Raw genomic sequence first — 11953 nt, 5'->3', positions numbered from 1 at the left:
TCTCCACTCTGTCTCCACAAGGCTGTCAGAGAGACATTTCTCACACTCGGCTCCAAGAGGGCCTCACTCCTTCCAGTAGCTTCCAAAGCTTCTCCTTTACAGGCTTACATTCCTCTGCTCTCTATTCATAGCGAATTCGAGGGCTTGGCGGACAGGCCCCTCTGTGATCTTAGCGGCCTTCAACCAGCTTCACCAGATTTGCCTTCTGTCACTCTTGTCCACACCCACGCACCCCAAGATCCAGCCTCAGTTAGTGTTTGTCGCGGCAACATTCACTTCCCTGAGAGAGGCAGGTTCTGTTTTCTTCTTCTGGGAAGCATTCCCTCCCTTTTTTGCCTGGAAAGTCCCCACTCATTCCATAGTATCTAGGGCAAATGTGACTTCCTTACCAAAGCTTTCTCCCACCTCCTCAGGCAGAGCTAGTCACTTCTTTCCCGGTGCTTCCCAAGCAGTCTGTACTAATTATTCCTTTCATCACATAGTGCTCTATTTGTCTTTGGTTATTTTGTAAATCAGATTATGAATGTTCTGATGCAGTTCTAGAATCTCACTTTGGCTCCTTTAGGTAGTTACCTAATACCATGTTTTGTACAATTCTATTTTATTTTATTTATTTTATTTTATTTTATTTTATTTTATTTTATTTTTTTATTTATTTAGAGATAGAGTGCAAGCAGGGGATAGGCAGAGAAAGAGGGAGAGAGAGAGAGAATCCAATCCCAAGTAGGCTCCACACTGTCAGAGCAGAGCCCCATGTGGGGCTCAAACTCACAAACTGTGAAATGACCTGAGCCGAAATCAAGAGTCAGACGCTTGACCCTCTGAGTCACCCAGGCGCCCCTTATATAGATTAATATATGATTGTGGAAGGAGAGAAAAAGTGAGGGGTCCCTGGTGTCTGTTTCTGTTAGTTTTTAATTTATAACTAAATTATGGCTCATGGTGTATTCTTAATGTCTGCTGGTAGGAATAAAATCAAGAGCTCAGGTGGTTGTTAAAAGTAAATTTTGAGCGTCAAACTAGAGAGCTTTGATGCTTAGGAGGAAGAGTAGCCCTCAGACCATACGGCAACTGTGTAAATTATAACATGCTGTCCTTTCCTCAAGACACTTTACTTCTACCCGTTGAAGAATTATCATTATATGCGAGTTTTGTTAGAACAAAGCCCTTTTGGGGTGCTTGGGTGACTCGGTTGAGCGCCCAACTCTTGTTTGGGCTCAGGTCATGATCCCAGGATAATGGGATCAAGCCCTGTGCTGAGTGTGGAGTGGAGCCTGCTTAAGATTCTCTCTCCTTCTCTCTTTCTCTTTTTCTCTCTGCCTCTCTGCCCCTCCCCAGCTTGTGGTCTTTCTTTCTCTCTCTAAAATAAAAAATAAGAATAAAACATTTTTTAAAAAGCACTTTATTTTTCCCGCTGTCTACAATTGCTGTGAAAAATATACAGGTGTATGATATCTATAGACAAGGATATGAATGCTGTGCCCATGTTCAGTGCTCGATCTGTAGAACTCTAGGCAGTGGGCTTTTGAAAAGATACTATGCTCCACACTATAAACAACACCAGATTCCTGCTTTAAGAAAAAACAGAAAATTACAAGTTCATCTTCAAATGGACACCAAGGTCATTATCATCATGAACAACAAATGCCTACTGAATATGTAGGCAGTTGTGTCTGCCTTACAGAAGACAAGAAGCTATGCTACGGGATTAATTTCTTCCTCATATGAATGTCTAGATCATACTATGTCTTCTCTGTTTAAAGTTTATCTCCGTCTACTTTGAATTATGTACATGTATAATACATGTATTATTCACAACTTTCTCTCAAGCAGAATCTTCTGGGGCTTAGTGTTAATATTGGACCCAATTTTAGGCCACAGAGCTATCTTTGGTATTGGATTTATGCACAAGACCAATGTTGATGGGTAAGAGGAAAAAGTCTAACTTAACTCCCAAATTGATGGGTTAAGTGGAAGATAAATGTGTTGTACTTATTAAAATAATTGTGATAACATAACATTTTATACCCACAATCATTTTTTTTCCCCAGCAGTTCGTCCATATGTTCACATACCTACTTAATCAAAACAATAGGTTTTCTAGTCTTGCTGACTTAAGATAGAGAAATTTCAAGGTAGAATTAGAAATGATGTGTTAGTGTTTTCCTGGATTCGGGTTATAAATCTCTAAGAGTAACTTAGAGATTTTGGACAGGGACAAAATATTTGAAAAACAATAAGATTTGGCTTCCTTCAGACCATAGCAGTTTTCTTCACCAAGAGATCAAGAATATATTCCCATCCAGAGCCTTTTCTCTGACTATGGCTTCTTCCCAGAACACTACTGCTCAGATCTCTCTGGGGCTCAGCCCTTCGACTCATTCAAGTCTCTATTCTATTGTTCTTCCCTGAGAGGCTTTCCTCAATCATACTTAATGAGGTGCAAGAGATGAGAATATAGGCGTTGGTGGGCACTGAAGAAAGGAGCTGTACTTCTTGCTCTAAGAACAGAGCCCTGGGAAAGTAGCAAGACTTCAGTATGAATGCTGTGCATGAGTCTGGTAGGTGGAGCCCTAAACAGCATGAGAAAGGTTACCATGTTTCTAAGCCTGGTATGGAGACAGCTGTGGGTCAGGGGTGGACACTGGCATGACAGAAAGAAACCTCTCATAACTCATGGATGGTTGAGTAAGGGCCAAATGGGATCATGGAATCCTTAGTGAATATCTGACTGGATAGTTGACTGAATGCACCTGAGTACCACACCTTCCCGTCCCCACCAATACAACTTAGACTAAGCACCAGGCAAAGGAAGAACAGAGCCTGAATTGTCTCAGACTGTTCTATACTGGCAAAAGTAGAGCTTGAAGTAGAAATTAAGTCAAAGTTTAATAACAAGAAAGGAAAATAAATTTCTTACACATTTAGGTTTGTGGGCTTAGATTCGTACATTCTACAAAAGGGAAATAAAAAAGTGCAGGTGTGCTGACAGTGGAAAGAGGTGTGAAATTAGCATGACTGAAAAATGATGAGTTTGGTGGGAAAGTCAAGTGATATACGCAGAGGGCTTGGTGTACAAAGACATGTAAAATGTGATCTCATCTTCAAGAAGATCACAGATGGCCCATAGAGATAAGTGTGTTCTTTAGAATATCAGAAGTAATCCAAGGGATTATATGCTAAGTGTAGCCACTGCAGAAATTCAGATGAGGGAATAACTAGTGAAGGTTGCTTGTCAGGAAAGGCCATACAACAGAGGGGTGGGACTTGAAATTGGCCATGAGAGAAGCATAAGACTGAGACAAATAATAGATACAATGATGTGGTAGTAAACTATGTGTGTTGTGTTTGAGAAACTGGAGAATAGCTATATTATGGCAGGTGTGTTAGAACATAGCTAGCTAAAGCACATTGGAGACATCCATCTGGTCCAGGTGTAGAACACTCAGCTAAAGACTGAACTTCAATCTGTAATCAGTGAGGAGCCATCACAAGTGTCTGGATAGAGGGAATTTCTGTCAAATGGAATGCATCAAAAAATTAATTTCCAACAGTGTGCAATTTTCCTTGTAGCAAACCAGACAGCCTTATTACATAAGATCAAACTAAAGTGATTGGATAGGAGAGACTATACTCCAAAAAGGCAGAGAAACTAGAGGTACAAGCTGGAAACCAGAAACATAAGAGGAGCTAAACATTAAAGATGTTCTGATGATGCAGCCTTATCTTGATGTTAGAGATTGTCTATGTAGACTTGCTTTGCAAATATTACACATCATTACTATTATTGTCTGAAAGGCAATACAGCAATGCGCAAATGAATGAGTGACCCATGTTTACATCTATTAGAGTTTAGTTTACTCACTGATCTTGGGGATTGTGTGAAGTCCAGTGCTGTCCCTAGGAAGTGATTTGCATAGATGCTCCTGTGCCCTATGTGGGCATATGGAGAAAAGAGTACCCTTATAGAAATGTAAATCAGGAGAGGGCCTGGGTGGCTCAGTCAGTTAAGCTGCCCACTTCAGCTCAGGTCATGATCTCGCAGTTCGTGGGTTCAAGCTCTATGTCGGGGCTACGTGTTGACAGCTCACAGCCTGGAGCCTGCTCTGGATTCTGTGTCTCCCTCTCTCTCTGCCCCTTCCCTGCTTGTGCTCTGCCTCTCTCTAAAATAAATAAAAATGTAAAAATATTAAAAAATAATAGAAATGTAACTCAGATTTGTCACTGTCTGTGTCACTGTGACCCTACACTGATTTCCTATTACAGTCAGAATAAATAAAAACCACACTTCTTACCATGGGTTACTTGGCTCTATATGATCTGGCCTGGTCCTTGCCACTGTCTGATTTGATTTCCTAGTACTCCTGGCCTGCTTCACCCCACTGCAGTTGCACTGGATTCTTCCTATTTCTTTAACAACTATATTCCCATCCATGGACTTTGCTCTTATTGTGGTCTCTTCCCAAAACACTTGTCCTCAGATCTTTCTTCAGCTCAGCGCTTTGACTCATTCAGGTCCCTGCTCAATTGTTCTTCCCCAAGACATGTTCCTTGACCGCGGCATAAATAAGCACCTCCGTCTCCCACCCCACCACTCCTCTTTATTTTTGTCTAGCTTCAGTATTTTTTATTGCATTGATTAGTAACTGACACTGTAGTAGTAACTTATTTGTGTGCTTATTATTAATTTCTCTTACTAGAATGTAAGCTCTGTGAGGTCAAAGCCTTTGTCTAACACCTCTGTTAAGTCCTGGCCTGGAAGACGCTCTGACGCCTGTTGGTACTTGTTGTATAAATGAATAAATAAATGAAAAATATATCATTATTGCTATCAGCATTCTGTTTTCTTTTTAAATTCCAATTCCAGTATAGTTACCATATATTGTGATATTAGCTTCAGTTGTATAATATGGCAACTCAACAATTCTATACTATTGCTATCATTCTTAAGAACCAATATTGACTGAGATCTTACCCACGTGCTATGACTGGGTGATTAAATGCTGTACTTGGTTATTCCTCATAACCACTTCCCTCGTCCCTGAATCACTTAGCGGTGAGGTAACTTTTGTAAACTTACTCAGCTAGCAAAAGGATGAATCAAGAATTAAACCCGGGACTGCCAAGCTCCAGTAGTCTTGTTTTATCATATGCTATATGTGGGAACCACCATGCCGTACAAGTGTATGTGTGCGAGCATTAGTTCAGTGCCTGCAAATTAGTAACTGAAAGCAACTAACTCTCTTGGACACAAATCTCTAAGTCAAAAGAAAACTTCGGGGAACGTAGCTGGCAGCATGCCATTGGTTTAAGGTCTCGATACCTTAAGCACAATGTTTTGCTGTTGTTGTTTTGTTTTGTTTTGGGCACCCGGAATTACCAATGGTATTTTATTTCATTTATACTTCAAGTTTTTATTTAAATTCTAGCTAGTTAACATATAGCATTATTGTTCGTCGTTTGTTTGCAGACTTAAAAAAATGCGTTTTTTCTTGGAGCACCAGGGTGGCTCAGGGGGTTAAGCTCCAACTCTTGATTTCAGCTCAGGTTACGATCTCACGGTTTGTGGGTTTGAGCCCCACACTGGGCCCTGCACTGACAGCGCGGAGCCTCTTGGGATTCTCTCTCCCCCCATCTCTTTGCCCCTTCCCCGCTTGCACGCTGTCTCTCAAAATAAACTCAAAAAAAGATGCCTATTTTCTTAAATGTATGGCCTGGCCTTTGGAATATTTCACTTCCAACAGTCTGAAACTGTGGCCGTTTTGGGAGTACTAGTCTGATTATGGGGCCCTTAATTCGAAAACATGGGTAGCTGGAAGGGCCTGGAAGTTTATATACTCCTTGGATTGCCCTTTACCAGTAACTGATAGGTACTAGATTATGAAACTCAAAATCCATGGCCTCAGGTTGGGACCTCTTTGAGACAACCTAACATTCCAGAGTTCACCTCCAAGTTCAAGCTAAAGCTTGGCTGCCCGAGACTTTGCCCAATACTGCACCCTTGCCTGGTTGGCTTTCTCCCCTTTCCTGTCCTGCTTCTCCCACTCTCTTGCCATTTTCCCTCGGAGCACTTTGTCACCAAATCACTCGTATGTTAAAATTTTTTCGGTTCTGCTCTGATAGTAGAGAATCTAACCCAAGATAGTGATTCACCCAATTCCCCCCTAGTGCAAATGAGACTACTTTGGCCACACCTAAATTGCCTTTCCCTAGACATCCATACTTTTCTCACCACTCATGTTCTTCCCAGACTTGTAAAGGTGAGATTTTTACTCATTGGAGCCAAATGCTAGGGAAGATCCACTGTAAAGAAATAGCATTTTATAGAAGAATCACCTTGGGCGTGTATAGATCCTAGTTCTTTGCTTCCTGGAGCTCAAGCATAGATTTGACCTAACTCATTTCCTCCCCACATTCCTGGCTAGTAGACAAGTACAGGGAGGAAAGAAGGGCTGAGTCACTGAGGCTTAATTCACTTGTCTATTTCTTTGCCCTTAGAGCTTGCTTTAATTGAAGAAACATTCAGTGGGATTAACTTTGCTACAAAAAAGCATTCTGGGTCTCCTTTCAAGGCAGGCCTTTGGCTGTATTAGAACAGCATGAATACTTAAAGCCTTTGAACAATGCAGACATTTTCTAGTTCTGAGTGAACTGTCTTTCCAGTTGGGTCCATAGAACTGACCTTCTCCTGTGTCATCTCTGTGCCTGCAACCGAAATATAGGAGCAGCAGTATATGGATGCAGTGACAGAAGCTAACTTCATCAGATAACTGGGCTAGGCCTTCTTTCTTGAGGCCCAGATAGGGTTCCCAAACATCAAGAAAGTTTAGGAAAGAACAAACTTGCCTCTTTACCATGGAAGACAGGAACACTGAGGAAAGATTGCCCTCATCTAATACCCTGCGTTGTAATTCTCAGGGTCTTGATAGAGTGCCATTGTTTGGCTTAAGCCAAACTGGGGCATGCTTTGCATAAGAAAGTCAGAGAAGTAGTTAGGAATGCTCTTACCATGGAGTGATAGGAAGAGTACTGCAGTGGACATGAAGAAGACCCCTGGGAAGTTGCTCTAGGTTGATCACTGACTGGTTGTGTGACCTTGGGAGATTGACTCAAGTTACCTGGGCAATGGTGTGTCCCTACTGTAGAATGAGGTGGTCTCTACCAGCTCACCATTGTCAGTTTTCTATGATTTTGTCTTTCTTTCAGCGGTATTCAGTGTTAGTACAGACATTGGGTGTTTTCTGTATCGGCTAGCCTTGGTGCAGAAGACTGGTGATTCCTCACGTGGCATTCTCCCCAGGGCATAGAGCTTTCCTGCTCCTTGACCCGTATCTTGGAAAGTGGAAAGACTGCAAGCTGATCCAAGAGTCACTGAGCAACTGTCCAAATGTTCTGAAGGGTGGCTACCCCACTGGCAATGTTTTTTTTAAAGTAAGCTCTACATTGGGGGTGCCTGGGTGACTCACCGTTTGTGGGTTTGAGCCCCATGTTGGGCCCTGTGCTGACAGCTCTGAGCCTGGAGCTTGCTTCAGATTCTGTGTCTCCCTCTCTCTTGGCCTCTCCCTTGCTCAAACTCTCTCACTCTCTCTCTCAAAAATAAATACACATAAAAAAAGATTTAAAACAGTAAGCTCTTCGTTGAATGTGGGGCTCAAACTCATGACCCCAGGATCAAGAGCCACATGCTCTACTGACTGAGCCAGCCAGGTGCTCTCCCATTAGCAATTTTTAAATGTTTAAGCTATGGAGCAGCAGGAAAACAGACTTTTTCTAAAATTCTATTATCCTTTAGGGGCAACAGTTTCCTGAAGTAGATATAGTGGCCTCTCTTTCCTGGTCATATATAAATGTGACATTGCAGGACCCGTTCCTGCAGGACCCCTTAATGAAAGCCACTTATTGACAGTCTCCCTATATTATTAGGCTATTACGATTTTGCTTGTGACACGTATCCCACAAGAGAGTCCAAATGCTGCTTCTCCAACAATGCCTTAGGTCTCTCTAATCAAAAGCATCTCTCTACTCTCTACTCTCCTAAGTAATTCATACCGTAATCTCTCCCTGCAAAGCCTTACTGACATTTGTTTGTTTCTTCATCTTCTACTACCTTCTCCCTAAATTCTAGACTATATGCACCTGAAGGACAAGGGCTAAGTCTTACACCTATGTTGATCCTTGAACCCAGAACACATTAGAAATGATGGCCTTTCAAGCATTGACACCTGTTTTATTCAACCATTTCAGAAGAGGCAGCAAGAATCAGAGGAAAGAGCAAAGATTTTAGAGTCAGGAAAGTGGTATTTCACTCCTGGTCCTTCTACTTACTCTCTGCATGGGCTTGTTCAAATTATTTCAAATATTCAGACCTCTGTAACAAATTCGAATTGAACCCGTAACATGGCAATGTCATCCCTTAACTTGACAGGACTGCATGAGGGCAGAAATATCTGTTGTAAAAATAAGCCTCAAGAAATAGTAGCCAATGTTATGATTATGTTTATGACTATTATTTGTCTCTATGGAATGCACCTATCTGTACTGTGGAAAGTGATATAAAAATGGATTGGATCTAAATTTGTGATACGGATTTTTTTTCCTGGCCCAAGGTAATGAGAATATGTCACAGAGAAAGATGTTTGTAGATGAGAGGTAAACATGGGAGCCTTAACTTTGTTAAAATGTTTGATTTATAAGTATACACACACAGTGGTTTGTAGCAATTATGAAAAAAATGTGAACAATCATAATTTCTGTGGTGTAGTTACATGGACAGGTATCACACTACTTTTAAATTTTTTCATACCTTTAAAAGTACAAATACTATGTATGCTAAAAAAGAAAAATAAAGCTCACTTCTATACACACCATAAGGCTTAAGGTATTCTCTGTTGATACTAAGTATTTTTTTTTTCCTTAATAGGAAGCATATCTTAATAGGAAGCCAATGGCCAATCAAGGAGAAGCTACAGTAGGTGTCAGTGGAGTTTCAAGCTCTGGGAAGAAATCCAGAGGAAGATGGAAAGAGCAGGTGAGATCTGAAATCTGAGGGTTATACCCCAGCTGGGGATTGGAACCCCCAACCATCACAGCTCTTTCCTTTCTATAATAGACAGGAGCCAAACAGTAGCTATTGCATTGTGTAGTGTGTTTGAAAAGACAACCTTCAATATGTGTATGAAGATAAACTTTGAATATGCCATGTAGCTTTGAATCTCTTCACCTTTTTCCTTCCTTATTCTGAAAGCCATTTAGGGAAAGAACAACATAAGAACTGTTTTTCCTGTGTATTATAACTGAAAGAAATCCATCAAATCTTTCCCAAATACTTAGTATGTTTTCAACACTTTACTTAGAAGTTGGGATAGAAAACTGTAAAACGATCACTGTGCAGGAAACACTTTCAAGAGATACATGGCCACCAAAACCCAAACAACAACAACCACAACCACATTGTGGTAACACCCATAGAAGCAGGGGTGATATTCAAACCATTTATCCAGCCATACCAAATGTGCACAGACCCCTCAGAATGTACACACTGACCGAGAATGGGTGCCTGCCCTAAAAAAATTAATGTTAACTGTTCTGAGGCAGGAAGGATCGTTCTTGCATCAAGGAGTACCTGGGTTTTAAAGGCATTTTTGACAGTGTAGTTGCCAGCCATCTATTCTATTTGTTTTGTTTTCTATTTCACTTTTTACTTTCTCTTTTTTTTTCCCCCAGAGAGTAAGAGAAGTGTTATGTTTTACATCACAACAACTATAATGCTTTCTAGTGGTCAGAAACAATCCCCTGCCAAAAATCAAAATGAATAGCAGAGGTCATCTGAACTCTGTCACAGAAACAGGAATATAAGCCAGGGCTATAGAGTCATACCTATAGCGGATAATCAATGAAGCTTGGTTGTGGAGGTGATGTTTCAAGAGTTAATCTTGAAAGCTGGGTCATCTTAAAGATAGATAAGGAGATGGGTGAGAGTGAGGTCAATGCATTCTGTTGGAAAGAATAGTGTATCAAGGCACAGAAGCATGAAAATTCAAGGATTGTCTTTTCATTTTATAGTTCTCAAGTGACTAGTGTTTTGAGGTTCATCAGTGAACAGCACACAGAAGCCTGTGTAGTCAAATTACATTCTAGCAGGGAAAGTGGTATAGGCAGAATTGGTTGGATGACATTAGACTTGAAGAGTGAACCAGTTGCGGACCGTAGATGGGCTTTATCTTTTCAGCAATAGCCAGCAGTTGAAGGGTTCTCCCTCCACTAAGGGGTCTGGGTGCATTGGAGATAGCCTGGGGGGGTGACAGATTCTGGAACTGCCTAGCACAAGATCACAGGCATCTGCTTTTTGGATGCGTGTTTGTGTTCCTCCCAAGAGGAGTGATCCACTGAAAAATTACTTGCTAATTTAGAGATAGTAGTACCATCTACTACTCTGAAATGGAATGAAGGACTTGGTGTAACCCTTGGCTTTACCCCTACCTAGCTTTGTGAACTTGGACATGGATGTGACCTCTCAGAGCCTCAGCTCTTACCTGTAAACTATAACTAATAATGTTTGCTCTGCCTATTACATAAGACTGTAGAAGTCAAAAGAGGCAATTTATATGAAATTTCTTAGAAAACTTTGAATCAGTGTATATGAAGAATAGAAAGATTTCAAATTTATTTGTGTAATCAATCATAAGATCCTTTACCAGATTTCCTTTATCTTTGTTTTTCTTAATTTTCTGCATATATATATATGTATACACATATATATATGAGAGGAGCTGTATATAGCTGTATATATATATATACACACACACACATATATATGTATATATATACAGTATATATATATACTACATATATATGTACTACATATATAGTATTTTATATACATGTATATTTCATATACATATATGATTACATATCATTTCTACATTATATATACACACACACATACATATATATGTATATGTATATATATACACATATATATATATATATATATATTTCCCCCCTGAGAGATTAAATCAGGATGCCTCAGCTGGGAGAGACATGTTATGGAGAGATATTGTCCTGGAAAATGCCTCAGCTGTTGCACAATTCTTTGCTTTTATCCCAGAAACTCCCACAGCTTTCCTCGAAATGGTATTAATTCTTACGGCGCTTTATTTTATGTCAGTATGCAGCCCTGTGGTCTTCCTCAAGTGGTGGGCTACCTCATGTAGAACTACACACTTCTAGAATACTCATGGTAGTAAAAAACTTAGAGCTCTACTCCTCTAATAGGGCTAGAAAAGAGCAAGACCTACCTGTCTTGTCCAAGGATTCATATAGCTCACAGCAGAGGGATGCCTAGAACCTGAGCTCTGTACTCTAGAGTCCTTGTAGTTCAGCTCCTCTCATTTCTATCCCTAGCACATTCTCATCATCTCAGATTTGGATTCCTGATGTGTATGAACAAGAAGTGGAAAAGAAAACTTAATGTCTTCCTTCCAAAGTGTGGGAGGGTCTTTCTCAGAGAAAGCCTGCAAAATTTTGAAGCTCAGACTAGGAGTTTTTTAATCTGGTAGGTTCCCAGGATTCACCTATGACAGATACATAAAAGTCTTTTCATAAATAAATAATAGAATAGAATAAAATAAAGTAAAATAAAAGCCTAGAGACCATTAACTATGCTTTAGGCTTTTTAGATTTTTTTGTAAAGCTTATTTACTTATTTTGAGAGAAAGAGAGAGAGCTCACACAAGCAGGGGAGGGGCAGAGAGAAGGAGAGACAGAATCCCAAGCAGGCTCTGCACCATCAGTGCAGAGCCTGTGAAGAATGTGAAATCATGACCTGAGCTGAGATCAAGAGCTGGACACTTAACCAACTCACCATCCAGGCACCCCTGCTTCAGGCTTTTTAAAATAATGCTTTGCAGGTATTAACTCATCTAGTTCTCACAACAAAGTTACAAGGTACCAC

The sequence above is a fragment of the Herpailurus yagouaroundi genome, unplaced genomic scaffold (assembly GCF_014898765.1).
Source record: "Herpailurus yagouaroundi ecotype Mexico unplaced genomic scaffold, PumYag 159, whole genome shotgun sequence".
In the NCBI taxonomy this organism is placed as follows: Eukaryota; Metazoa; Chordata; class Mammalia; order Carnivora; family Felidae; genus Herpailurus; species Herpailurus yagouaroundi.
This window is presented reverse-complemented; position numbering follows the sequence as displayed.